This window comes from Physeter macrocephalus, chromosome 6 (genome assembly GCF_002837175.3).
Source record: "Physeter macrocephalus isolate SW-GA chromosome 6, ASM283717v5, whole genome shotgun sequence".
NCBI lineage: Eukaryota > Metazoa > Chordata > Mammalia > Artiodactyla > Physeteridae > Physeter > Physeter macrocephalus.
Window position 1 is genome coordinate 83,260,001 of NC_041219.1, and position 24,639 is coordinate 83,284,639.

A 24,639-nucleotide genomic window follows, 5' to 3' on the forward strand; every position below is an offset into this window, starting at 1 on the left:
ACCATTTTCTTAATTGTTCTGGGTTTGTTTTTGTAGGTCCTTTTCTTCTCTTGTATTTCCCACTTAGAGAAGTTCCTTTAGCATTTATTGTGGAGCTGGTTTGGTGGTGCTGAATTCTCTTCGCTTTTGCTTGTCTGTAAAGCTTTTGATTTCTCCATCGAATCTGAATGAGATCCTTGCCGGGTAGAGTAATCTTGGTTGTAGGTTCTTCCCTTTGATCACTAAGTATATCATGTCAGTCCCTTCTGGCTTGTAGAGTTTCTGCTAGAGAAATCACCTGTTAACCTTATGGGAGTTCCCTTGTATGTTGTCATTTTTCCCTAGCTGCTTTCAATAATTTTTCTTTGTCTTTATTTTTTGCCAATTTGATTACTTCTGCCTCAGTTATTCTGCTATTGATTCCTTCTAGTGTATTTTTCATTTCAGTTATTGTATTGTTCATCTCTGTTTGTTTGCTCTTTAATTCTTCTAGGTCTTTTTTAAACATTTCTTGCATCTTCTCGATCTTTCCCTCCATTGTTTTTCTGAGGTCCTGGATCCTCTTCACTCTCATTATTCTGAATTCTTTTTCTGGACGGTTGCCTATCTCCACTTCATTTAGTTGTTTTTCTGGGGTTTTATCTTGTTCCTTCATGTGGTATATAGCCCTCTGCCTTTTCATCTTGTCTGTCTTTCTGTGAATGTGGTTTTTGTTCCACAGGCTGCAGGATTGTAGTTCTTCTTGCTGGTGGATGAGGCTGTCTAAGAGGCTTGATGGCAGGGACTGGTGGTGGGTAGAGCTGACTGTTGCTCTGGTGGGCAGAGCCCAGTAAAACTTTAATCCACTTAACTGTAGATGGGTGGGGCTGGGTTCCCTTCCTGTTGGTTGTTTGGCCTGAGGCAACCCAACACTGGAGGCTACCTGGGCTCTATGGTGGTGCTAATGACAGACTCTGGGAGGGCTCATGCCAAGGAGTACTTCCCAGAACTTCTGCTGCCAGTGTCCTTGGCCCCATGGTGAGCCACAGCCACCCCCCGCCTCTGCAGGAGACCCTCCAACACTAGCAGGCAGGTCTGGTTCAGTCTCCTGTGGGGTCACTGCTCCTTCCTCTGGGTCCCAATGCGCACACTGCTTTGTGTGTGCCCTCCAAGAGTGGAGTCTCTGCTTCCCCCAGTCCTGCCGAAGTCCTGCAATCAATTCCCACTAGGCTTCAATGTCTGATTCTCTAAGAATTCCTCCTCCCGTTGCCAGATCCGCATGTTGGGAAGCCTGACATGGGGCTCAGAACCTTAACTCCAGTGGGTGGACTTCTGTGGTAGAAGTGTTCACCAGTCTGTGAGTCACCCACCCAGCAGTTATGGGATTTGATTTAACTGTGATTGCACGCCCCCCCCTCCCCACCGTCTCATTTTAGCTTCTTCTTTGTCTTTGGATGTGGGGTATCTTTTTTGGTGAGTTCCAGTGTCTTCCTGTCGATGATTGTCCAGCAGCTAGTTGTGATTCTCATGTTCTTGCAAGGGGGAGTGATAGCACATCCTTCTACTCCGCCATCTTGGTTCTTGAAAATGTCATTTTATATTGCATGAAGATTCTTAACTTTCACCTGAAGTTGTTTCCTAAATGCCCAAGTACTCTACTACCAGCTGGATTTTTAAAGAGTTTCCACTATTTTCTTGTTGAAGAGGCAGGTTGTTCTTTTGATGAGTATATATCTTAAGGCTATTGTGCCAACACTTTATTTGATGGACTGTCCACTTTCTCTGAAGGAAAACTTGAAAACTGGGGACTGGATTTAGTTTACTAGGACATCCTTATTTCAAATGACAGTCGAGTAATGGAAAATGATAAATTGAAAGCTGTTAGCGTTAGTTCCATCTTCATTCAGTATCACTATGACCTTCTACAGCATGTTTAAAGTTCACATTTATTTAACGGGAAAAATGGATAAGTCTAGTATCATGCGCAAGGTGCAAGGCATGTAGCTTTTCTTCCAACATGCTGTGTGATCTTGGACACATTCCTTAATTTTTCTAAGCCTCAGTAACCTCATCTGTAAATTGGGAATAATTAGAAGTACTAACTTCATAAACTTGTTTTGAAGACTAAATGAAATGATGCCTTTTGGCATTTAACAGAAATCTTGTCACATCTTAATCACTTCATAGATATTACACACAATTACTGTAATAATACTGTACTTTTCTTTATGAATAACTTGTTCTCCAAATTGTAAGATATTTGGGAAATATTTGACATTTAAACTATATATGTTTTTATTTTTCAAATTTACATGTTGTAAAGAAAATTGCCTTATTTCATAAATTGTTTCCTGCATGTGCAGTTGTAAAAGATAAATATTGATGTTAAACATGCTAGTAGGTTTGCTAAGTGAATAGGACACAATGATGACAAGAACAAAATGGATTGAAAATGAGTATTATTTAATTCAAATGGAAAGAAGTGTTATATTAGCGCATATTCTGTTTCGGCCATGTCAGCCATAAAATAAAGAGAAGAAGAGCAGCAAAGCCCATGTGAGAAGGAGGAAGTTGAATGACAGAGAACAAAGAAAATGTTTAGTTACTAATTCCAGGATGGAGATGAGGTCAAGATGGTAGTTAGAAGTCCAGGAAACAAAATATTGTTTGACTTTGAAGAATCAAGTTTTGAGCTGAAAATATTAGTCATATGGGACAATATTCCAAAGAACCCAACAGCAACACCAAAAATTCTTTAAAATTTTCATGTTTCTGACAGTGTCTCTGAAAGAAAAGTCTAGGTGCTATTAAAATTAGAAGTAAAGATGAAACTTGAAGAAAAAACAGTAAACACTTGCAAATTAGTAAGATCAGTGAATAACTCTTTAATTGATTCATTCATGTACAGATGAATGTGTTTATTTTATTTACCATGACCTTATGAATGAAATGCAAATTTTAGATTTGAAAGGAAACACTAATCTAATAATTCAACATCTAATGCTTGAGTCCTGTTCTAAAAGAGGCACATTAAATAAAGATAAGCTGAACTTAGAAACATATTGAAATTGAAATCGGTGACTTAAAAATGTGCAGATTCTCCAAATACAAACAAAATATCCCTACCTTGTCCAGTAGGTGGCAGTCACCCATATGAAAACCAGAGTCTTCCAGGGGGATCTCAGTAGTCCCAGTCTGTGCTTAGCAAACTTCTTCATAAGCCTTACTACTATTCAATGATGTTAAAGATGCCTGTACTGTGCTTTCCTCTTTTGTTTCTCTGTACTTCAGCACCATAAAATTCAGGCAAGATTGCAGTGAGAGAAGATAACCTTGCATACCTTCCTCTATTCACAGGCCACTTAGTGGCCATTCATTAAAAAATATTGTTTGGTCATTTTCCAAATGCAAGACAGGTAATTTGGTGCTAGGGATAGAAATATGGACCAACAAAGTCATACCACCAAGGAATTGGAAGGAGGTTTTAGTCTAACTCAACATCCAAAGATTGAATCCAGTTTTAAGAGAGATGTTAAATAAAGCCAAGCTACCACAAATATTTTGTTGGAGCAAAAATAAGTCAATAATTTCAATAACTAATAAGTCATATGATTGAAATATGAACAAAGGGTTATGCTAGGACAAAACAAGGAAAGACTATAAATCAGCCTCAGAGGGTTAGGGAAGGCTTCCCACAAGAGAGAATATTTACGTTAAATCTGGATTGCTGAACATTGAGTTCAGGCATGAACTGGTTGAAGGAAAAGGGAATAATCTACTAAGAAGCAGGTAAAGTAATTACAAAGACATAGTACCAGTGAAGAACTTGATGTTGTACATTACAGTCTTACAGCGATCCACCCAGCTAGAAGCTCTCTACAAGGTGACTGGATATATGTCTGGACCTCAGGAGGGATTAAAGCTTAGGTTCTGGGAAAGCCCAGGCTATAGTAGAGTGATAAGGAGTTCAGCAAATGCTGAGGATGAAACCCTTGTAAACACTAGTTTTTAAGAGGTATAATTAATTCTTCTAGCTCTTCAAATGCTTCTTTTTTTTTTTTTTTTTTTTGATTAGTCAGGATTATAAGACTGATGTGTTTCTGTAGGCAAGGGAGAAAAAAATTTCAAGAAGGAAGTGGTAGCTAAAGGAGACAAGATCAGCAGAATGGTCACAAGAGTAAAACAAAAACATGTCCATTTTGTTTTGAAAACCACAAAATAACAAAAATCATTTGAATGGATTATGGAAATCTAAACCATATTATAGTTGGTTGAGAAAAAAAAAATCAAAAAGTGAAGATGCAAGCATGAATAATTCTTGTAAGAAGTGACAAAGACTCTCTCTAAACTCTCGCATGGCTTCCAGCTGCTAAAGTCTTATCCCTAGCCTGACCCTATCCCCTTCAAAATGCCTGCCCGGGAAAGCTCAAAGCTGCCAAATGAATGTGTTTGTGTTTTGTTACAATCAAAACCTGAAGATAGGGCCCCTGTCCCCCAGTCTCTGTGGGAGGGTAGAAGCCTAACTTTTGTAAGTCTTAGTGGAGGTTCTATCCAGTGCAGTAAGACAATGAAAATAAATAAATCTATAGAGATTGAAAAGGAAGAATTAAAACTATTTTTTAAAGATGACTTGATTCTACTTAGAAAAAAATCCAAAACCATAGTATTATAAGGTAATTTGCAATGTTACTAGATACAAGGTCAATATAAAAAATCAAATGTATTTTAGATACTAGACATAAATAATTTGAAAATTCAATTTAAAAACAAATAATATTTACAAGACATCAAAACATCGAATACCTAGAAATGACTTTAACAAAAGATGTGCATGACCTCAACCAAAAAACTACATGTTATTGCTGAGAGAAATCAAAGAAGATCTAAATAAATGGAGATAGTATTATCTTCATATATTAAGAGACTCAATGGTTTTAAAATCCCAGCTCTCTCCAGCTTGATATATATTCATTGCAATAGTGTGAAATTGAAATGCTGATTCTAAAATTTATATGGAAATCGAAGGACCTAGAATATCCAAGGAAATCTTGAAGAACAGCACTGTTGGAAGATTTCCATTACTAGGTATCACAAATTATTATAAAGCTATAGAAGTAAAGGCAGGGTGGTATTGATTCAAAGATAAACAAATACACTAATAGAACAAGAATAAAGTTTCCAGAACCAAAGTTTACATGTTCACCTGATACACAACTAGGACCCCAAGGTAATTCAGGAGCATAAAGCTCATTTTTCCAATAAATGGTTTTTGGAAACCTATTTATTGGGTCAATTAGGTATGTATATTCAAAACTAAATCGTGACCTCTGCTTCATAACACATAATACACATTGCAAAAGATACAGACCTAGAAGAGAGGGGTAAAACAATAAAGCTTCTAGATACATCTCTATGCTCTGAAGTAGATGAAGATTTATTAAGTGGGACACAAAAGCACTATCCATAAAATAAAAGTTTTGTAAGCTGGACTTCATTTAAAATAAAAACCTTCTGTTTCTAAAAAGACAAAATTACGAACATAATAATGCAGGCTATATACTGAGAGAAGATATTCACAATACATGTATCTGACACAAACCTAATTTCAAATTATATTTAAAACTATTAGAAGAATGACACTGACAATTCAGATTTTTTAAAATGAGCAGAAAACTTGAACAGGCCCTTCATAAAAAAAGATCCTGATAGCCAAAACGTATATAAAAAGAAACTCAGCGTACAAAGTCATAGGGAAATGCAAATTAAAACCACAATGAGATACCATTATATTTCACCTGAATGGATAAAATGAAGAATTGGTAATACCAAGAGATGACAAGGATGTGGAGCAATCTTTTAGTGCAGGCATCATACATAACTATTATCCTCCTGACGAGGGTCTGGTTACACGTCTGACACCAGCCCACCTTCTTTGAGAGGCAGTTCCTGGCTTTATGTTGGGCACTGGTTGGCACAGAGAGACTTGCTGACTAACTCCTATTAGGTTTCAGATCTTATCTTACATTTTCTTTCTCTGGTTAGTTCCAGATGGCCTCCTTCACGTGTCTGATTGTTGGCTCTATGTCAGGCGAGGCAGGGGATGACTTGGCCATGTGTCCCTCATCATCCAGCAGGCTAGTCTGGGCCTGTTCCATGGTGGAAGACACACACACACACAAAACATATCTATATCGATACCTATATATATCTATATATATCTTTGAACCTTTGATTCTATTCTGAGTAGATCTACAAAAGAAATGAGTGAATGTATTCACCAAAAGCCTATATTAGAATGTTCATGACAACATTACTTGTAAGCCTCATTCTAAAACCTCATACTGAAAACAACAGTACTGTTCATGAATAATAGTAGGAGAGATAAATAAATCACAAAGTATCCGTTCAATGCAGTTATGTAGGGCAATGAAAAAGAATGGGCTATTCCTACACACCCTGACATAAGCTGAGCAAAAGAAGGCAGGCATAAGAGTATATAATATTATGTTGAAATTAAATTATGAAATTAGGAAGAAAGCAAAAACAACCTATGGTGATAGAGATCAGAATAGTCGTTTCCTCTGAGGGATTGTATATGCTGTTTGGGCAAGAGAAAGCCTGCTGGAGTGTTGGAAATGTTGATTACATGGATATGTGTATGTGTGTGTGTGTTGTGTATATAGAATATGCATATATGTTTTATATATGCAATGTGTTGAGTACATGGATATATATGTAAAAATATCAAGTTGTATACTTATGATCAAACTGATGCCTTATTTTATGTTATTGTACCTCAATAAAAAGGCAAATGAAAAGAAAGTAGAGGAGATGGGGAATAATTAGAACAAGGCCCGGGAGATGGCTGCAGGGATGGGATTAAAAACACAGGTGAAAGATTTTCTTTGTAAAGGAGGAATGAATGCTACCACTTTCTCTGAAATTTGAGGGAAGGAGATTAGCATAAATATGAATATTAATTTGGGAAGAATTTTAATTTAAGTGAAAAGGAGTGGAAATATAAGGAATTCAAACTATTGATGGCCACGGGGCGTTAGTGGCATAGAGTTTGTAGCCTCTGCTCTAGACTGGTACTAGTTATCATCAAAGCACAGAGGTCACATTATGCCACAGCATTCCCATCAGGTACTTTAAATTTCCATTTCATTTCATTTATTTCTGAAAAATGTTCCTCACTTCATTTCTACTCTCAACTTTATGTCTCTTTGGGGATATCTGTATGCATATGGCTGATTCACTTTGTTGTACAACAGAAACTAACAGAGCATTGTGAAGCAAATATACTCCAATAAAGACGTATTAAAAAAAAAAAAAAAGACTAGCCAAGAAAATTATGCCCACATATAACATCTCAAAGAATGGCGTCATGTCACTTTGGAATCTGATGTTTATCCTGTGATTTGTTCTAATGCATTTCTCTCAGTATTATCAAGATAAGGTGCTTTATGTTAATGTACTAAAATGACAGGAGCTCTATAATCATTTGTTTGGAATCTATAAAGTATAAAGAAATCTTCATCTAATTTGAAATTAAATAGCCATTTACTGCATCCACTGCAAAAAAAAGAAAAAAAAGCATCAATTTATTTCCCCTTCAAGTGGTGGACACTAAGGAAGCCAAGAATTTCCAAAACAAGAAGTGCTTTTCTCAGATTTAGGAGATGGGAGAGCAGACCAGCCAGATTGTCATATTTCAAATGCACATGAACTGGCTCCGTGAAAGGTCGGGGGCCATCTCGACCTTTGAGATGGAACACCAGCGATACTGCCTTGGATTTTTAGAAAAGACAAATAGCCCTGTTTCCCCAGAGAATGCTGGGGAATTCTCTGGGGAAAGAGAACATATATAAAGCATTTTATATACTTTATATATAAAGTATAAAGCATTTAAAGATAAATCAGTCTTAACTGCTCCTAGATGTTTTTGATCTCTAATCCACAATGACTCACCAAAATCTAGAACCAGGAAGTATAATTATTCGACTAGCCCAAATCTGGCCCAGATATGAAAAATTCTTTCTCAGAATTAGCAACACAGAGTTAAGGTTTGAGTCATAGCTCCTCACCTAGGATAAGGGTCATTTTCTGGATATGAAGTAACAGATGTAGACAGGAGAGAAATCTCTGTGACTAAGGGGTTTAGGGTCAACATTACATAAATCACCTGCTTATACAGGTTGCAGGGGTATTCCTTCTGTCTTAAAATTAGTCCAGTTTCTAATCAGTAAGGATGTTTGCTTCTGGCTGCGATGATAATACATTATTTGACCCGCCCCACCCACACATATACACCATCAGTGAAGCAGAGGTTCATATTCCCTCTAATATTTACCGCTTTATTTGATCTTCCAGTTCCATCTGGACCTACTAAGGAAGTTGTTTCTGAAAGCCCTAGAGTAAGCAATGGGAAGTCTTCCTGCGAAATCATGATTCAGAGGTCTGGAGACAGTTGGGTGGTACCAAAACCCTTCAAAAGACTTGATCAGATTGAAGCAACAATGGCTGTCTGCCCTCCCAGCTGCCAGGAGATACATCTGTAGGAAATATTGTTACTGGAGAATAAGTGGGTTTTACTCATCCGTATAGAATTTGAAATTCCACCTCTAACATTTCAGAAAAATAGAGCTTAATGCTAAAACTGCCTCAGTATGCTTTGTGCTGAAAATTCCATGAAGCGGTACTAGGCAAAAGGAGTTAGGATACAGATTATGCTCAAAGGGAATGACCTATAGGTTAAATAAAATAGCCAGGAGTAGTGGCTGTACCAACTGCAACAGCATCAGACAACAAAGAAGCCTGTTGAAAGATGCTCTGGGCTTTTATCTTTACAATAGCTCCTTATAACGGTATAGCTCTCTAAAGATTGTAAAACACTTCCAACACATTATAACCACCACCTCACCTCCATCCTCCAAAATCCTATAGCAGGAAAACCAAGGAGAAGAGTGAAAAGGAAACATAACTGTGGCTACATATGTCCTATTTCTGGAATAGCATTTTGCAATTTCTGTCAGTCTTGTTTTGTTGCCAAAGGATGAGGGGAGTTTCTCGAGATGTCATGAGTTCTTGGTTATGGTTACCTTGTTTTCTTGATTAACTATATTTGTAAACACCTAATTCAGGGCTTCTTCATTTTGTCACTATTGACATTTGGGTTGAGATCATTCTTTGTCGTGGAGGGTGTCCCATGCATTGTAGGATATTTAGCAGCATCCCTGTTCTCTACCCACTAGATGCCAGTAGTCGTAAATGTTGGTAAATGGATTGGGAACTGGAGGGAGAGAGATTAATAAGGCAAGAGAACATAGTAGCTGCTTTGATTCAAATAAATTCTTACACAAAAAAATTCATGTTAAAACTTGAAAGAATTGTTACTTAACAAATCTGCTTACCACACACTAAACAGAATATTGTTGATTCTTTTGGACATCAAGTAAACAGACAAGTTCCAACATTTATTGTACCAATGATTCTCCTTGTTATATTGTGGGAGAAGTTATTGTAACATTTACTTTAGTATTTCTCTACATTTTAGAGTTCATCCTGATACAAGGTCTTTCCAAAAGGTCAGAATTGGGTTCCTCATTCTTTCTACCCTCTATTTCCTGTAACTGACTCAGAAGACATCACATCTGCCTAGAGTTACATTATACAGAACTCTTGCTGAATCTTTTGATTCACATGTTTTCTCTTCCTTTTTGTGAAAACAGAACCAGCATTTGCATAATCCCTTACAAACTAATGAGAAAAGACAGATGTTCATTCCTTAAATCAATGTATTTCTAGAGATAACCTTAAAAAAGTTTAAATAATCTCAAGTGGAAAAAGAAACTCATCAAAGACAAGTGAGATAGGGAGGGAGATGCAAGAGGGAGGAGATATTCGGATATATGTATATGTATAGCTTATTAACTTTGTTATACAGCAGAAACTAACACACCATTGTAAAGCAATTATACTCCAATAAAGATGTTCAAAAAAAAAGACAAGTGAGAGCAAAAATTTCTAGAATTAAAATATTTGATAGAACTTTAAAAAGGAATCAATGAGAATTAGGTGTTAATAAATGTTAATTAAGCTAATTTGAAATAGGGAGAGCTATTTTCAATTTGGGGGTAATATCTGAACTTGGAAAAAAAACAAAATGTCAACTTGACCTTAACAGAAACTTGGCAATACAGACGAGCTCATCTGGATCTTGTAAGATTCCAGCAATTCAGGAACAATCAGATATTCCAAATCGAGAGAAACTGAAATCCAGTCAAGAATTAGGCTAATTGAGAATGAGGTGTGAAAGTGAAAAGTGTTTTGGATGTTCCTATTTGATGAAACTTAAGAGGCATGGGAATCAAATGAACACTGAAAGTAACTTTCTTGAATAAAGCAGACGTGTCTGATGTACTAAAGAGCAGAGTTAATCTTTCAACTTGAAATCAGGTGTCTTATTTATTTACAGGGGGATTTACAGTCCTGTTGCCCTGGCTTTCAGGTGCACTTGAGGAAAACACCCTATGAAGTATCCAGCTTGTATGTTGTCTGTAAATTTTATATTCCTTTAAATGCAAACTCCTTGTAGTCTTTAAGTCATTTTATGTTAATTAGAGGCCTAAACTCTGCAAACATTCATTTCATTGCTGTTCAGTGCCAAGTTCGGGGCTTTCTGGAAGCGTGACATAAAGAGTCAGAGAGAAAAGCAGCTGGTTTGGAAAATGACAAATCCAAAGCAGAAAATGATTTAGCCTTAATAAGTAGGGCTTTCTGTTAAAAAAACGAAACAAAGAAATATCTAGTTTGCTTCTCACCCTGTGGGAGCCAGGCTGGGTTAACGGACTATTTTATTTTTCATTTACTTACAAGATAGTTATAACAATTGGCATGCAGCTACCACTGTGCTGGGCACTTCACCAATATTAACTTATTTCTATCCTGAAACAAGCCTATAAGGTTCATACTATTATATAGTCACCATTTTGCAGTCAGGGAAGCTAGAGAGGTAAAGTTATTGGCCCAGGATGCTCAGTTGACTAAATGTGAAGACAGCTTTCAAATCCAGACATTCTGGCTTTCTCTATGCCCTTATGTACCATACCCTGCTCTCTGAATCAGAAATAAAAAATTAACAGAAGCAGCTAAATCTAGCACCAGGGGCCAGAGGATGAGGACATCCCAAATGCTCAGACAACCTGAGGGATAAAAACCTGAGAAATTAATTTTACTGTGAGAGCTAAGAGTGTGTGACCAGAACCTAAAAGGAGAGAAGGACAGCAATCAGTCAGGACTGGAAAATGAAATAGTAGTAAAGTAATGGGAGCCCAGTGGAATGGCCAAGAAAGGATTTGCAATATCTACATACTGCATTAGGACCCCTAGCCACTGGGTCATGGGTGGGTGGGTTAATTTAAAGTAACAAAGCAGGTCTGGAGAAACATTTCCCCTTGTGAATTTATCTCATTCCCTTTCCTCAGCCTTCTGGGGCACAGTAAGTAAGTGTATAGGACAAGAGGAAAAACAGATGGAATGTACCAATTTAACTCATTTCCTCTAACATTTTGAAAATTACTATTCTTTATACATTCTTCTCACTAATACTTGCTTCCTTTTTTTTTTTTACTAGGAGCTTTCATTTGATAAAGGCAACTCTTGGCTCTGAGATACTGTTATGTTCAGGATCGAGACAAGATCCAGGTAACATATTATTCTTATCACGAACAAGGTATAGGAAAATGGATCTGAGACAGGTTGGGACTGGAACTTGTGACCCAGTGCTTGCACCTGGACAAATGTCTCCTCAAGCAGTAAAATACAAAGAAACTATAAGGGACTAAAAATAACTGCATACATGCTCAGTTGGGCAAATTATGGACAAAAAAGACACAAAGAGATCAAAAACCCAACTGCCACTTCTGAAGAGCCGGGAGCAAAACAAGGGTGTTGGGAGCAAAAGCAGGGTATCACTCATGCCCCCTGCACACAAACCACCACCAAAGGGGTGGGCAAGCCACCTAACCCACCCCTCCAGCCTGACCCCTGGACCTGCCCCTACCCTCAGTCCATATAAGGAACCAGCTTGCTGCCCGCCTTGGACAGCCAGCAAACAAGGGAACCTGTTACTTGTTCTTGCTCCCTCCTACTGCAGCAGGAGGCCCAGTAAAGCCTTGCCTGAATTTCTTGTCTGGCCTCTTATCAATTTCTATTGATTAAGGAGGCCAAGAACCCTGGTTGGTAACGGATCTAAAATTCTCAGTCTTGTAATATGTTATGTGAACACAAATACCATCACCAGGTAAATTATATTTGATACATAAACCAGCTGGAAGGTGGGTATCTAGGTCTGATTATACCATTCTCTTTATTTTTATATAACATTAAAATAAAAGCAATTAGGCAACTAACTTTCAGTAATAATGGTGACTTGAACATAATCTTTAATTGGCACCTCTCCTCCAGATTCTCCCTGAACTTGGGAAAGGTATATAAAGGTATCGGGAAGTCTATTTTAGTCTGTAAACCAGGAAACTGAAAAGTACATGCAAGGAACTCCTTCAGTATCTGAAATGGACACTACTAGTACATCCTTAGCTAGAAGTGCAGGAATATGTGGTGAAAGTGGTCCACACAGTAGGTTATTGTATATTTGGGGAACAATTTCACTTTACCAATATCCTTGAGAAAGCTATAGATAAAAGAGCAAAGATTTTTTAAAAAGTATGTTTACTCCATGCATGGCATACTCATGGGGCAGTAGTTTTGCTGAAAGAGTGACCATTTAACCTAGAGAGAAAGTGGCCCAGCTAGTTGCCCGCAACACACTTATCAGGACCTCCCTTCAGCAAAAAGATGCTGCTCTAAAGTAAGAAAGCCTCTACAAGGAACACTTCCTCCTTCCATATTCTATTCCATATGACACCTTGATGTCCAAATTGGCAAAGTTAAATCACAATAAATCAAACATTTTCCTTGTCTCTTTAACTGCCCCTGGCCTGGGAGATTCTACCAGAAATACACAAAGTCTTTTTGGAGAACCCATCACAATTCACAGATGAGCACAGATCTGCCTCTGTAAAGATGTACAAAGAGAAAAAAATCACTAGGATGAGAAATCCTTCAGCAGTTCAAGAGAATCAATCTGAGGAATGAGAAACAACTCTCCTTCTTTGAAATTATGTTTCTGCAAGTAGAAGGTAGGGTGTTAGAAAATCTTATTTTCAGCAAGGCAGAAGACATTGCTAGAGGAAGACAGGCTCAAAGAGGGAAATTATGACATCAGGAAAGAAAATTGCATGGAAAGGGAAAACATGATTGCAAAATTCTCAAAAGCAGTAGAAGCAGCAAGACTCAGTGGGAATACTAAAGACAAGTGGAACAATGAAATAGAAAACATAGAGTTTTATTTTTTTAACATAACTCATAGACAAAAGGGTGGCAGCATGAGATTAATAAGGAAAAAAATGAGACACGGAGGAACTATTGATTCATTAATTTATCAATACAGTTAACAAATATTTTTTGATCACCCACTATTTGAAGGCACTCTTGCAAGCACAGGTGACAGAATGGTGAGCAAGACAATGTTCTTGCCTCACAGGGGTTAAATTATAGTGAGTGGTACTGATAACAATCACCTAGCAAATAAATGTATAATAAAAGGTCGGGTAGTGTCAAATGCTATGAAAAACAACCAAAGCAAGGTAAGAGTATAGAGCATGATAATGGGGTTGCCAGAGAGGTCCTCTTTGAGGTGACATTTGAGCAGATAATGCAATAATGTAAGAGGGTGAACAGTGTAAAAAGCATTGCAGGCAGAGTTTAGCAAGCTCAAAGACCATGAGCAAGGATGAGTATGTGTGTATTCAAGTAGATATAGTGGAATGACCAAGGGTAGAATGCTAGAAAAGGAAGTCAGAGAGTTAGTCAATGGCAGATAATTTAGGTTCTAGAAGATCATAGAAGGAGTTTGGATTTATCACAAGAGTAAGGTGAAGCCACTGGAGGGTTTTAAGCAGGTAAGTAACTCAGCTTATATTTTAAAGAGATAATGTTTGAAATAAGAAAATATACATGTATCTGCTTTAGCTTCTTTTTCTTTTTCAAAAAGAGAAGTGAAAGGATAAATCAGAGCTAAAGAAATTGCTTACCTATGGCAACTGAGTGGAAGGAAACAGGGTAGAAAAAGGGAAGGAAGTAACATGTCCCCGTGAGATTTTTACATGTTCATAAATGAAAACGAACAGAAACAAAGGAGCCAAGCTATAGTCCAGTAAACAACATAAGTGTTCTTGAAAACGGGGCATGGGAGAAATGATCTAAGTAACTCTTGACCATGTATTTTGAGCACATGCTTTGAATTTAAAAACAAAATAATGACAAATTTCTGACTCTTCTTAATAGATCTGTGCCCAGAAGTAATGAAAATGTCTGTGTCTTGGCTTTGTAAGCTTTCCACTCCCATTCATTCAATCCACAGGGTTATTGCTCAGAGCTATTGGTGTACACCTGTAAGCTAGTCCCTTGAAGCTTAATTTGAATGATGATACAGCAGTGATATGGACTTCAGAAGACTACAGATAAGGTTTTAAATTTCAAATTTGCTCTTTGTTAGCTCTTGGCATTGGGCAGATCACTTAATCTCTTTGACTATGGTTTTCCCCATCAGTAAAGTAAACAATAACAAAATCTAATTGACTGGAATATAGTGAAAATTAAATGACATAATTAGGCAGAGAGTGCTGAGCATGCACTCTCTATCCTAAAAGCAATCAAGCCTCCATCTTGTTAGAATGGTTAGGATAGCCAACGTTAGACTATGAAGGACTACATTCTATACACATGATTGAAGGCTAAACTCAAGAACCAAGTAGCAGGAATTAAGTTTGAAATATAATCTAATATCAATAGTCAATTAATATAGGATTTATTGGGGGGATTTCATGTAAGTTAGAGAAGTTACCTCCTTGGTGATGATGAAACCTCTGTAATCCATAATTAAATATAATAAGTATTGAATATTTCCTTCACTTAAGACTGAAAAGCCAATTATATGGACTTCAGTAGCTTTTGGTCTTGACACAAAAATAAAGAAAAATAACAATAAGAAAATATATATCTTTAATCATCTTTAGCTTCACTCACATCTTTGATTTTCTGACATTGGAGTAAATGTGAATATAGAATGAAGCAGTGTCTTTTCTTACTGATCCTAGTTATTAGGATGCTTTAAGATTGACTCTATTTTTGCTATTGAATAGTTGCTTATAAAAACTAAATTGTATTCTGTCTTTTCCTAAATTTAATGTAAGCTCTATTAATAATACTCCTTGTAACATTATAAAGAAAATGAAAACAATGCACATTTAAGCATGATTTGAGAAATGCAATGACATTATGAGCTACAAGGCAATACCTTTAAAAACTACTATTCATTTCAAAACAATATCACATAATTATTTCCCTGTCCTGTCAACAGTCTTATGTTAATATTTTAGACTCAGATGAACAGTCCAAAATATATTTGGAATATATATTCCAGCATATTTGGAATTTTTGCATGAAAATAAGGAGGCATTTTAAATCAGTGGAGAATGGAAGAATAAAACAATGCATGCTGTTAGGATATTGACTATTTAGAAGAAAATAAAGTTTGACTACTAATCATCGTATATAAAAATGAAATCTAGATGGACTAAAAATTCAAACAATATTTGGAAGAAAACATACAGAAATGTTTTAATAATATTGAAGTAGAAGAATATCTTTGAGGTGATGCACCAAACCCAGAAGGCGTATAGATATAACATGACAGACTTGACTATATGGACATTATAAATTTTGTATAGTGAAAGATGCCCTAAATGACAAGCAATGAAAGATTGGAAAACAATATAAAAAAACTTAAACAAAGCAATACAGGTGTGAACAACTGAATAGAAAATTGGGGAAATAATACAGACAATCCACAGAAAATAAGTAGAAATAGACAATAAACACATAAAATCAGGTCCAGGCTTACTGACAAGGAAGGAACCCAACAAGCCTCACTAGTTGAATGGAAATGGTACACTCAAGAGCACAGCTAGATTGGCTGGAGAAGCATTTTGTCCTTACATCAGAAACAGGCAGCTACACCTTTGGAGGAAATATTATCTTCAACTCCAATGCCTTCATGAAGCAACACTGCTGGCCCAATGGGGTCTTGGACTTACAGGTGTTCTTCTAAATTTCTAGGCCTGATTTACTGATAGCTCAGCTAAATTAAAACTTAGGACTTCCCTGGTGGTGCAGTGATTAAGAATTCACCTGCCAATGCAGGGGACATGGGTTTGAGCCCTGGTCCGGGAAGATTCCACATGCCGTGGAGCAACTAAGCCCATGCACCACAACTACTTAGCCCGTGTGCCACAACTACTGAAGCCTCCGCGCCTGGAGCCCATGCTCCGCAACAAGAGAAGCCACCACCACGAGAAGCACGTGCACTGCAAAGCATGCACACTGCAATGAAGAGTTGCCCCCGCTCGTCGCAACTAGAGAAAGCCTGCGCTTAGCAAATGAAGACCCAATGCAGCCAAAAATAAATAAATAAAATAAATTTTTAAAAAACCTTAATGGCGTTCATTGGGTCGCTACTCATATTCAGTCTTAGTGCTAGATATTTGTAAACAAAGGTGGATGTGGTTACTCGGTGTGCAGAACTCAAGGTAGTCTTAATAGCCCTGGCCAATACTATCCTTGATTAATCTTTTCACATTTTTACTAATTCTTGGGTTGTTGCCAATATCCCAGGTATCTGGTCTACCACTTGGAAGACCTCAGACTGGTGGATTAAATGCACCTTTTTTTTTTGAGCCATGAACTGTGGAAACAAATCTCAGCTGGCAGTGAGATAGAGTTACTCATGTAGATGTCTATGGTAAGGGCCCATTCTCTAATGAGACCCATTGGAATCAAGCTGCTGATCAAGCCTACTCAGATGGCCACCATCACTACCAAAATTTATCATTGGACTGGACATGGCAATACCTCCACTTTCATAGACTATTCATAAAGAATTGTATGTTTCTGATCTAGAACGCCTTACTTTATGCCAAACTTGTGACTCTTGCCAAAAGTTGACCCATCTGACTCACAAGTGGAATGACACATTGCAGGAGTCATTGACTCTACCTTCTGGCAAATTGACTACATGGAATCTTTGATTCTTATCTTAAGGATATCTGTGGTACTTCATGACTGTCACCACTTTTTCTAGTCGTAGGGTTGCTGTTCCAGTCCAATCAGTAAAATCTGGCCACCGAACTATGACTCTAAAATCTAAATTGTGTCATGTTCCACTTTCCAAACCATCTACAGTTTGACAGTGGTTTGCCTTTTGTCCTAAAGGCCACTGAAAAATTGGCTGATTATCATGGTATTTGATGTACATTCATGGCCGTATTATCTTCAGGCTGCTGGCATCACTGAGAGGTAGAATGCATTTTTTAAAAAATCATCTAAAAATTATTTCTGACTCTCTCGACCTTGTCTCTTCCTGGTAAAACAGTGTGATCGCTGAATGTGGCCATCTCAGAATGGGTTGATCTCCTCTTGCCTTCCTCCTGGGTAATGATCACAGGAAAGGGGAGGTGAAATATATAAAACTATTTTGAAAATTCAAGATTCTTCCCTGACTATTCCTGGGCATGATGTGTGTCTTTCTCCTACCAGTAACCTCAGGTAGGCCTGATTGGTACTCCCTCTGGGTGGCAGCCTGACCAAAAGGGAAGCTAGGAGATTGAAACATAATTCTGTTTCAGTCACCTGGATTCTAGCAACATGGATCATGTGCAGGCATCCTTCAGGGCACTCTACATCACTTCTGGAGAATATGGGGGCAAGGAAATTAAGTGCTTGTTGATGTTCACATACTGTTTGCTACATTGTGAGTAACAAAGCCCTTTATCTCTGAACTTGGAGTCTCGTGTCTCCTACCAGCATCCATGGAAAAGTAACAGACTAATATAATAGCTTGTAAGAAAAGTGAAATCAAATCCTAGACTGGCACATACATGAGTCTGATGATCACTAAAATTTGAAAAGCACTGAATTTGGTTGTGAAACAAAAGATATTAAATATCCCCTGAAAACACAAACTATGCCTATTTTTTTTGATCACTCCAACGCACCTGGTTTGTTTTACAAAGTTTGTGCTGCTTAAATATCAATTAACTGAATTATACAGGAAGCCATTATTTTAAAAGGAATACGTGCATTACAGTGTAGGATTGCAGGTACGCACATACTTTTTGATTCATTCAATATAAAATATATGCACATCCAAGAGAAATATCTTCCTGTTCTATAAGCCACTATAACTACAGTTGGTACAGTGTTAGTTTTAGTTCTCATTATCAGGGAGTTGTTAAATTATATTTAATGATAACATTTTATTGGATTCAAGAAAATATTTCCCGTGTTAGTTTAAAAATTAGCCCTTAGACATCACACCTTCATTTTTTGTATATTATAAAACCATTTTATTAACTAGTGAGCTTTACTGAAAGATTTCTAGTTAAATTAAAAGAACTAAGCAAATGGATTTTCATAGCAAACTGTCAACTCAAGGATAGATTTTCTGAACTTCTTATATTCTACTTTTCATTTTTAACTTTTTTTTTTCCCTAGCTGGTTCTGTGTTAATCCAGTGAGACTCAAAAATGTCAACTCACCATTTCTCTCCAAAAGAGGAAATATCCTTTCCTAATACTGCCATGAATGCCATCACTAAAGATGAAATTTCATCGTAAGTGTCTACAAAAAGAGACAAGAAGATCATAATAAAAATTGTAGGTCTTTTTTGTGTGATAAAGTAACATTTGAGAATATTCATTGGTGCTGCCTTTGGCTGACAAAAGTAATTAATTCCAGCATGCATCTACCTAGTAGAACACAAAGGTTACTTCAAAGTGCGTGTGTGTGTGTGTGTGTTTCATGAGATGAATTTAAGCTTCCTGTGTAGAAAATGTGAGTCAGAGTAAAACAATGGATTTCCTTTGCTTCTTTAATCCTCAACCACAAGTAACATTTTCTAAATTGCAGGTGTCTATATTTTTAGGCTACCATAATCACTGCAGTGTTAAATCCAGAGTTTTGCACACACACTTACATTTCACCTTCCAAATTAATTTTGAATTAAGTTTTGAATTAATTTTGAATTAAATTTCATCAGTTTTGACTGATGAAAATATAATCAGAGTTATATGAGCTAGACCGTATTGTATGTATTTTATGGGAAGCCTTTATACTTCTAATACAACTCTAGTTTAAGTGATGGGGAATATTTCATTTCATAGGGATATCCCATGCATAATTTTCACAATATGCTGCTTTATCTGATGTTATCTCAATTCATTTTTTCCCAGTGAAATCTAATATCAGAACCTTGAACTAAGGCAGGGAGACAGTCCAATGTAATAAAAAGTTATCTAAACTCTTTTGTTACAATGGTACTTCTCCCAGTGCTCCCATTTAGCCACCAGTTGTAATATGCTTGTTGTAAATTTCAGGGTTGTTTAAAGTCTTGGTTTGAAAGTACCAGGAAGTTCAAATCTCATGAGTTAATTTCATATCCTGCCATAGTAAATGGAATCCTGTATTGAATCTCTTACATACAAGAAAGGTCAGTTTCACTGTAAATATCATTTCTGCATTGAAACAAGACATTGCTTAGCTACTGGCACATGTGGTTTTTCACTTATAGGCTTCCCTAGAAGAGTTTTTTGAGTCTTAAAGTTGAGTTCTCTTTAGTATGAATTGTGATCCAGGAACAAGAGATCTAAGTAGGTGACTCTTTTAATCAAGAGTCAGAGAGCTCTGAGGAATGAATTCAGCCTCTGTTTCCTAAGAGCTGTGTGACCTACAGCAAATTACTCAGTATCTTTGATCTTGAGTTTCCCCATTTACTGAATGAGGATTTAAGGTCATTGTCAGAATTATAGGAGATAAGTTACCTGACAAATAGTAAGCGCTAAATAAATGACTGCTATCTTTACGTGTCATTCCCACTTTAGTTTTTTCTACTCACTCCAACCAACACACTCTTATTCTCTTGGTACCTAAAGAAATCTTAGCTCTCTTATAAGGTGTATCTCAAATTCAACTTTTCTTTTGAAACTTTTCAAAATGTCCTGAGGCGGAGGTGATTTCTCTACCACCTGAAGCTCTTCAATACCTCATGTAGGTAAAAGTAAAGTGAAAAGGAATCATTATCTTCTTTAAAGTTCTCTGTCACACTGTTATTTTCCTAATTACATACTTGATTGTTAAAACTATTAAATCCACACATTAACCATAGGAGCACTGAGAGCAGAGATTCATGTAAGATTTATTTAATAAATATGTGTTAAGACAACGGATATGCAAGTGAGTGTATGAAACCTGGGTCTCTTTTTTTAAAATTTATTTAATTAGTTTATTAAAAAAATTTTTTTTGGCTGCGTTGTGTTCGTTGCTGTGTGTGGGCTTTCTCTAGTTGTGGCAAGCAGGGGCTACTCTTCGTTGCAGTGCATAGGCTTCTCATTGCGGTGGCTTCTCTTGTTGCAGAGCATGGGCTCTAGGCTTGCAGGCTTTAGTAGTTGTGTCATTCAGGCTCAGTAGTTGTGGCTCGTGGGCTCTACAGCGCAGGCTCAGTGGTTGTGGCACACGGGTTTAGTTGCTCTGCAGCATGTGGGATCTTCCTGGACCGTGTCCCCTGCATTGGCAGGCAGATTCTTAACCACTGCGCCACCAGGGAAGCCCCTGAAACCTGGGTCTCTGTTTCCAGTTTTATTAACACAATTTATTCTTCAATTATGAAATATATCTTTGTATGTTTCCTGTACCCAGAATTTTAATATTTAGCATATGTGGTTCATTTGGGTGAAAATAAGGGGTAAGGCTGAAAATGTTTATGAATAAAAAGGAAATAAAACAAAAGATCTTGTTTTGTTACATTAAAACTAACATCATTTAATCTTCAAAAAATACTGGCACTTCTAAGAGTTTATAAAGAAAATATAGAGAAGAAGCTTTTTTTTTTTATTATTAAACATGAGTTATCTTTGAGCTCACTTTATTACAGTGGCAAAAAAATTGGATCCAGTGTTGGCAATTCTCCCAAAGTATAGATTATTTTAGACAGTTTTTTTTTTTTTTTGCCAGAAAAGGGAAAAATGATTCCTTGATATAAAATCATTTTAACCACATGCCAATTGATAGTGTTTTTCAACTATTTTTTTAGGCACATGTGCAACTTGAATAATTACCTAGTGAATTTTATCGTTATATTTGGACTGTATAGACATCTGTTCTCCTGAACTTGCTACTTGCTTCATTAAATAATGATCTAAGTAATTGCCTCATTTCCTTGAAGTAAATCCAAATTTTATGCAATAATTAAATTTACTAAGCAATCAAGCTTAGGTCAACTCAATTGAGCAAATATGTATTAAAGGGGCTGATATGTGCAAAAAAAAGTACAATTTGCTATGATAGGTTCTAGAATTGGAATATGATTTTATTGTCTCACATAACACCACCATAATAGATGTGTTAGAAAACAAAATTCAGCCCCAGTAAATTTGAAGATCCAATTGGCTTTATTAGGTGATTCATGAATCAGGCAGCATCCCATCTAGCAACCAGAAGGGTGCTCTGAGGTGTTGTACAAAATGGAAGGTTTTTATAGAAAGAAGGGTAGGGGCAAGGGAGCTCTTAGCAAAAGAAAAGTCATGATTAATTTTAGGCCAGAACATCTTTTTATTACGCAGATTGCCTCTTCTTTTTCTGGGGGATGGAGAGTGTTCATGTGACAGATTACCACATTGGTGTTGAGCAGAAAATTATAAACTGGTTGATTAAGATTACATCTAGTAGGGACTTCCCTGGTGGCACAGTGGTTAAGATCCGCCCGCCAATGCAGGGGACACGAGTTTGATCCCTGGTGCGGGAAGATCCCACATGCTGCGGAGCAACTAAGCCTGTGTGCCACAACTACTGAGCCTGCGCTCTAGAGCCCACATGCCACAACTACTGAAGCCCTTGTGCCTAGAGCCTGTGCTCTGCAACAAGAGAAGCCACTGCGTTGAGAAGCCCATGCACCGCAACACAGAGTAGACCCTGCTCACCGCAACTAGAGAAAAGCCCGCATGCAGCAACAAAGACCCAATGCAGCCAAAAATAAATAAATTTAATAAATTTATTTTAAAAATTACATCTAGTGGAAAGGAGTCCAAGTTGCAAAGGAAGAATGAAAACTGTCACTGTTTGCAGATGACATGATACTATACACAGAAAATCTTAAAGATGCCACCAGAAAACTACTAGAGCTTATCAATAAGTTCAGTAAAGTTGCAGGATACAAAATTAATATATAGAAATCTGTTGCATTTCTGTCTACTAACAATGAACTATCAGAGAAATTAAAGAAACAATTCCATTTACTGTAAGAGGGAAGAACAAATCTGACTCCATATTGGATGTTTCTTTTACCTTAACCTTCGTATTTTAGTGCTTTTGCTACAAGTTAGTTGCTAAAGGGATGCTGCCTGTAGCTTAAAGTATACATAATGGCCTATTTCCGGGAACCCTGCCTCCTATGCCTGAGCGTAAACTAAAATACCTTTGTTTAGCTCACAGGAAACATCCTGACCAGGCCCACCTATGTGTGGCTGCAGGAAAGAAGAAATTAACATCCAACCCCTCCAGAGTCTGGCTGGAACTAGCAAATATTTGCAACATCTTATTGCCTATTTTTTCCCTTTATCTCCTCACTTCCCCCTCTTTGCTCTATGAAAGAAACTAGCCTACAAACCCAGGCAAGACGGTTTTTTGGAACACTAGTCTACCATCTTCTCTGCTGGCTTTCTGAATAAAGTTGCTATTCCTTGCCCAACAACTTGTCTCTTGATTTGATTGGCCTGTCATGTGGCGAGCAGTACGAGCTTGGGACTCAGTAAGATCACCAGTGCATCAAAAAGAAGAAAATGCCTAGGATTAATCCTACCTAAGGAGGTGAAAGATCTGTACTCAGAAAACTATAAGACACCGATGTAAGAAATTGAAGATGACACAAACTGTTGGTGGGAATGTAAATTGGTGCAGCCACTGTGAAAAACAGTATGGAGGATTCTCAAAAAACTAAAAATGGAACTACCATATGACCCAGCCATTCCACTCCTGGGTATATATCCAAAACAAACAAAAAAAATGAAAACACTAATTTGAAAAGATACATACACTCCAATGTTCATAGCAGCATTATTTACAATTACCAAGATATGGAAGCAGACTAAGTGACCATTAACAGATGGGTGAATAAAGAAGATGTGGTATATATATACAATGGAATACTACTCAGCCATAAAAAATGAAGTTTTGCCATCTGCAACAACATGGATGGATTTGGAGAGTATTATGCTAAGTGAAATGAGACAGAAAAAAAATACTGTATGATATCACTTATATGCAGAATTTTAAAAAGGAAACTAGTGAATATAACAAAAAGGAAACAGACTCACAGATATAGAAAACAAACTAGTGGTTACCAGTGGGGAAAGGGAAGTGGCGGGGGGCAATATAGGGATAGGGGATTAAGACATACAAACTATTAGGTATAAAATAAGCTACAAGGATATATTATACGACACGGGGAATATAGCCAATATTCTATTATAACTATAAATGAAGTATAACCTTTAAAAATTGTGAATCCCTATGTTGCACACCTGTAACATATAATATTGTACATCAACTGTTATCTCAATTAAGAAAAATTACATTCCTGGTGAAGGTTGAAACTGCAATTAGGTATTAAATCTAGGTTTGGTATCATGGGCTTTAGCATAAGTGATGCCATTTTGGGCCTGTGTTGTTGTTGTTTTAACAGATATAATATTTTAAAATAAAATTAGCAAGAATGAAAATATATTTCCTTTTTCACTCCAGAATATCTCCTATTCAAGAGCACCATTCAAAGCACATAGAAACCATATAAAAGACTTATTAATTAATGGATTGGTTTGCTTTCAGCCCCAGATGAACACACAAAAAAATCATTTATTTTTAACCTTAGTCTCAAGCATTAGTATCAGACATTTTCAATTTATTTCCTTAAATGTACAAAACTGTCATCAAAATTGTGATAAAATGCTTTCTTATTTCCCTTTCTTTCCCAGGAACACTTCTTTCACTTCCATGTCCCTTATCTTTAGTTGGGGGAGGGGTGGTCAGGGAAGAAGAGGTCATGAAGGTTTCCTCAAAGACTAATGAAACATGAAGGATGAATAAATGTTTCCTGGACAGAGGAGGAGGTGAATGAAGACTTATGGGAGTCTTTGGGGGAGAGCTTGATTTTGTGATGAGAACCTGAGAGATGATACAACCAAACTGGCAAGAGAGAAAACTCTAGCCTCAAGGGTTTAATTTATCCTTGTGAACATTTAAAGAAGAATATCTTTTCACAGAAAATTTCCCAAGCACATCTTTCAAAAATTGTGTTGAATTATTTCCATTTCCAAGGAAACTTCTGGGAGAATTTCATCTTAACAGGTCTTACATCAGTGTTTTTCAAAGACCCAAGACTGTGTGTATGGCATTTGGAATTAAGCAATGCTGCCCTCTAGAGGACTCTAAGGTGCATCTGACTCGTAATTG

General features: G+C 37.0%; 1 long non-coding RNA gene across 5 annotated transcripts in view; it reads left to right on the forward strand.

Annotated features, from left to right (window-relative positions):
* The window catches only part of LOC102979556 (uncharacterized), a 140,022-nt gene extending 116,625 nt beyond the window's left edge, over positions 1 to 23,397 (forward strand). For 2 of the 5 annotated variants that reach the window (XR_002891623.3, XR_008617683.1), the window contains exons 2-5: positions 11,594 to 11,664; positions 14,444 to 14,548; positions 18,634 to 18,751; positions 22,617 to 23,397. This is a non-coding gene — a long non-coding RNA (uncharacterized lncRNA). Of the gene's footprint in view, positions 1 to 10,435; positions 10,507 to 11,593; positions 11,665 to 14,443; positions 14,549 to 18,633; positions 18,752 to 22,616 lie in introns of all 5 variants that reach the window. The other 3 variants (XR_002891621.3, XR_002891622.2, XR_448820.2) reach the window with 2 other exon arrangements.
* Positions 23,398 to 24,639: the final 1,242 nt, after the last annotated feature.